Source organism: Cyanistes caeruleus, chromosome 3 (genome assembly GCF_971803275.1).
Source record: "Cyanistes caeruleus chromosome 3, bCyaCae1.hap1.1, whole genome shotgun sequence".
NCBI lineage: Eukaryota > Metazoa > Chordata > Aves > Passeriformes > Paridae > Cyanistes > Cyanistes caeruleus.
The window spans coordinates 45,989,872-45,995,871 of NC_141703.1; positions in this window are offsets into that span (position 1 = coordinate 45,989,872).

The window sequence follows — 6,000 nt, forward strand, 5'->3', positions numbered from 1 at the left end:
TATCACTTGCATAAAAATAAGAAAACACTTAGATCCAGATTCCAAAACTTTTTTTAATTATAATGAGATTGCCAACCCAAGGATTTTTGATAAATGTCTGACATTTCTGAAAATAAGTCTGATAGTTTATAGTAGGCATCATATACTAAATGTATCTTTCTTTGCTTAAGGATACACAACACAAAGAATAAACCTTTTCAAAACAGTTCAAACACTTCAACTAAAGTCTTAAGACAAGAAGTCTAAAAGTAATCTTTTTTTTGTGTCCTCCTATTCGTACATCATCTGATGTCCATTAAGAATTTTTTTTTTTACTGAATTTTGTTGCTACTGTTGTTACTACTTTGGTGTTTTATATAAAGCACATGAAGTAACAAAAAAAAAAAATCCAGACAATAGATAACATAATGAACATATGAAGTGTTGGATTTGGATAAAAAATAAAAAAGAAATTAAAGCAAATGTGGTCTTAGAAACACATAACATGCAAATAGCTACTGCTTAGTGCATTAAAATCTGTTTACATCTGACTGTAATTGCAGGCTTACTTCTCTGAACATTTTAAATAGGTTTTGCCTCTTCTTTCTAATATTACAATCTAATGTGAAAAATTATTTAGCCAATACCAAAATGCATGGCTGTGGTCTTCCAGTTTTAGACAACAGATTCTGAGGTAATAAAGAGTTGACTGTCAACCAGGCTTCTGAGAAAAAAATCTCCACAATTACATTACAAGGTTAGGTGATCTATTAGTTTTCTGAATAAGTCTTTTCTCTTTTGATAAGTATGCTACAAAAATTAAAAAAAAAATATCAGAACCTGGACCCACAGATACAGCAAGGACAGTGTTTTACAGTATGGTTTAGCCCTTTCAACATCTTCAATGATACTATCAGTTTGAGATGTAATTTTTATACCTAAACTTGGACGCTTAATTCAATTGCCAAAACTTAAACATGCAGAACCATTTGAAACACCCTTTGCCATACAAAGCATCAACACAGGGCTTATATTAAATATCAGATGGAACCTCTTCTTGCTTTGCCACAAGATACTAGATTCACTAGAGGTTAGGTCAATCATCTCCAGTTCCATAAAAAAAAATATGTTCTCGCAAGTGAATCGAGTTTCTAGTCAATGTAGCAAATGTGGAGAGGAATTTTTATCCATCCAAGCGGAGATATCTAACTGAGGGTGAACTTTTTCTCATTCTCATTATGCTTTCTTTGTCAGCTCCATGTTTCTACAAATGCACTGACATTTGCTGATGGTGTAACTGTTGGAGTCATATTGTAAACCAGCTCAGTGAAACAACCCATATTACAAAATAAGAAAGAACACATATTTTCAATTCCAGAGGAAGAAAATGAATACAAGACTACATTATCAGTCATATTGTTCTGATGATTGTTCTTTTGTATGTATTATCTCTGTGGTACAATGGTAGCAAACAGTACAAAAATTCCCTCCCTACATTGACTTAATTAAGCAGGCAGCAAATTAAAAAAAAAAAAAAGCTAATCCGAAACTGTACACATTGCTAATTAATTTTCTGAGAAGTGGAGAAAGCAGGTGAGCAAATCCTTCTAACATGAATTCAAACTAAACTATGCATTCAACCTAAATGGACCATATATGGATTTTGTTACAACCAAGCACATTCATTGGATAGACTTGATGATCCAAATAGAAAGATCAGACACTGGTCTGAGGCAGAGCTTAAAAACAAACGTGTCAGTAATACATATTAGTAGGAAATGGGTAAATACTATGGAAGTTTTAGGCTCAGTGGTAAAAAAGTGAAAAAGTGAAAAAGTGAAAAAGTGAAAGGAGCTAAGACATTGAAAGAGCAAGTATAATGGGAGGAGACAGGAGGAGGAATAAAGAAACATGGAGTGACGCTGAGACAAAGATACCTTGACAGAAGAGCCATGGGAGAAATGAACCACTCATCACTGGCCAGGACAATCCCTAATGGCTGCAGGCTGGCATTCTCCTCCTATCACCCTGAAACTAGAGCCTTCTGATGAGAATGTTAATTTTTCTTTTTTCTTTTTCTTTTTTAAAGGAGAAAGGGTGAGATGTCGCCCTGGAAATTGAAGGCTTCTGATAATGCTTTCATAGTTTTAGTTAATTCCCCATGAACGTTTTATAAGCATAAGTTGTTTATCACATTCCTTCTAAGAAACATCTTTTGATGGATGTTTCTCATGACCAGTGTGCTTGGGAAGGTGGTATCTTAATTATCCAATCCCTGGTCATGCCGAGAATCTATAAATACTTAAGTCAGAGGCACTTTTTTTGGTTCTGACACTGAGAGGTGTTTGTGTGAATCATTTCATGTCCTCTAGCGACACTCCTTCCTCCACTTTCTCCTTTTACAGCCCAATGTACAAGCCTTCTTGTAGAGCCTTAGTTTCCCCATCTATCCACCTTCCTGCTGAAGTCAGACACATCAAATCTATCTTGAATACACTCTGCATCACCTGCATTATCACATTCACAGCCTCCAATAAACTGGGAAAATAAGTCTTATCCTCTCAGTCTACATTCTCATTTTGGTTTTGGATGTGACTTTGAGCACAGCTAGTGCTTCTCTTGGTGATTAATTTCCAAACAGATGCAAAAGATCTCATACCCACCCCATAAGAAAGGTTCCTCAGAAATTACTCTAAGCTTAACTACGTTGTAGATGTCTTGCTGAGAAGTTCTTTTTCATGTGTGGCAAAGAGGGAAAAGGACAGGCATAGTGGCATATGACTTTAAACATATATGGAAGCTGTCAGTGTTTATACTTGTCTTTTTTCTGTTTGTTTGGGTTTCTTTTTAAGTTAGCTTGTGTGTATTTCAGTTCTCAATATTTTTTTAAGACGAAAATACTGAAAGGGCACAAATCATATAGTCTGATGCTACATATACCTAAAATACAATCTTATGGATGTTTAAGAACTGATCCAAGACTTACTGATGAGCTTGAAACTTAACCAATTGTTACTAAAGGACACAGAATTATTCACACAAAAACTTTCAAAGTTAGAACAGGAAAGAACCAACCTTTATTCTCTGACTCCAGTATTTATAGATTCTTGACAATGACCCGGGATTGGATAATTAAGTTATCGCCTTCCCAAGCATGCTGGTCATGCAAAACGTCCATCAAAAGAAAAAAAAGTTTCTTAGAAGGAATGTGATAAACAACTTATGTTTATAGAATGTTCATGGGAAAGTAACTAAAACTATCAAAACATCAGAAGGTTTTAGTTTTCAGGGCGACAACCAATTAATGTAATTTCTATAACAGATGGAATAGATAAAGATTTTGTACTTTGTATTCACACTAAACATCTATATTCTTTTCCTTTAGATTTAAGAAATGAAGTCTTTTATAGCTGCAATTCACTGGAAGATTTTAATGCTCCAGGTAAAAAATTAAAGGTGGCTGAATATACTGAAGTATTTATTGAGTCTGGTTCTCTGAGGGTTTGTATCAGCAAGATCCACTGACTGAGCTGAAAAATTTGTTCTGATATATTATAGCACAAATTTTTTCCTGGATAGACCTTTTAAGATTTATTTTCAAAGCCTCCTGCAGTCTGAGATTCAAGGTAGCAGTATTTAAAAGACACAAAGAACTAAGAGGTGGTCAATTCTCATTCAAATTAACTACCTCATTCTATACTTTTCTTTTAATCATAGTAAATCATATTTGCTATTAATGTATTTTTAAAAGCATTTAAAAAACGAAAAAAAGATTTTATTCTATATTTGTGCTGCCTCTTGATAATAGAAAGTCTACTCTAAGTTTCTGTTACTAAAAGATTTTGGTCTCATATCTGTGGCATGAAACAGATCAAACAGATCATTTTCAGGTTAACACTAAATAACAAATATTAGCAAGCTGTAGATGAAAAAAAAGAACTTTGAAGCAGGAGTGAAAAAAAGGGGTGTTTGGGTTCCTTATATTTTTTAACCCCAAAATTCTAATCCAAGAGACAAGACCTGATTAGTTCTTACACTAAATAATGAAAGAAAAGGTAACCATGGAGTTTCTACTTTAGCCTCAGTGTGTCAGGGTTGATCATAATGAAAAATTCCTATGACATTCTTCCTGTTCCTTTATCCTGTGATGAGGTGAAAATATGAGGATGTATGACTGTTTCTCATCTATCTCTCAACAAGGTATACTCAAAGGTATACTTTATGCATGCCTTAGCTACCATCAGCAATAAATAAGTGGTGGGAAACTTGCACCCATTATAATCATGCAGTTGTAAGAGCCTCCACAGTGCTCCTTACAAAACTGTAATTTCATGGCTGGTTTTGGTTGGGATAGAGTTAATTTTCATCATAGTAGCTGGTACAGTGCTATGTTTTAGATTTGCTTCAAAACCAGCACACTCAACAGTGTGCTTCATGAATGATAAGTGCAAACTTATTTCTCCATTTCATCATTTCTCCATAGAAATTCCTACCTCCAGGCTAAAGAGAAACATCTTAGAGTTTCCTATCTGACATTTCAAACAGTATTTGCTTTAGCATTCAAAATCTTTCCACTCCTACTGCTATTATACAGCCACCTCTGCAGTGTTTAGTCATCCTCAGAAGATGTGAGTCGAAGATCTTCAAGGGTAGTTTTCTATAGTCTTAGCACTCCAAATGTGCAGATTCCCAGCTAGATTTCTAATTCTTCTGTTACTAAGTAGATATTCCAGCTCTTAGCTCTTTCCATTTCTAACCTTCTTCTGTCATGTTTTTGTTGTGAAGCATTCACCTTTGAAATAAATTGCAAGCAACACATTTGGAGTATCAGGAAGAATAAGTAAACTTTCAGACTTGAAAATAATTGCACTTTCTGACAGGCTTTGATGTTTTCTGTATTCACACCTGTCTTTAATAAAAACATCTAAGTAATAACTACCAAAAATAAGTCTTATTCTTCCTTCTACTCATCATATTCTTTTTGGTACTCTAAAATAATACACATATTATTCACATTATTTCTCAACTAAGAAAGGTATGTAGAAACGTCAAAAAAGCAAAAGTGCAAGATTTTTTCTATATTTGAAGAGAAATTTTCAAATAATAATAAAGAACTAAACTAATAAATCAACACTATGAAAAAATGAAGACTACTGCACATTTATTTAATATAAATATTATAATGAAAAAAACAGATCAATAAATATGGGAGAAATAGTGATAATAGTGTTGATTTTAGATGCTTCCAGAGCTCAAAAAAATCTGAAATTTGAATCAATTGTTCCCACAAAAATCATGTTTTAATTACATGCACATTCAATTAATTGACCCACACAGTAGCACATATATGTACGCAGAAACGTATGATCTCTTTTATCTTGTATGGGCACGACACGGGAATAACCATTGTTTCCTGAATTAGATTGATGGAGACCTCTGCCAAGCATTATTTAAGCCTGGCTGAAGGTTGTCCTCTGAGGACACCCTTTTCCATTTTTGTGAGGGAGTTAGCTATATATGTTGGTGTGAATATGTCAGACATCCTGTCAAGGACTAGTCAAGAATAGGTTGACTATAAAAGCAGTTCTAAAACTCAGTCCTCACTCTTTTCAACCATCTACCATATGGTGTAATTTTAAGGGATCTTTAGACTAGAAATTAGACTGAAGGAAATTGATAAACCAAGAGCAAAAAACCTAAACCCACTCCATTCTATGGTGAGAAGCATCTTTATGAAGCACAGCTGCGTCGGTAAAGGGGTATGACTCTTCTGACTAAGTGTAAACATTTGTAGATACCTACATGAGAGCTTATGTTCCTGAGCGTCATTTGCTGCTTAAATCTAGGTTTCTAGCACCATTTAAGACACTTGGATAGTTCTTCTAGTTTCTCTTCTACCTCCTCAAGAGTGTGTTTCTGATTCCTCTCTGACACTCTTGGTCAGGTGCCCTAGACAGTGTACTGCAGATTAGAAAGCATAAGGTTAGACAACTGAATATTTCCTCTATGTTCTTTTTATCA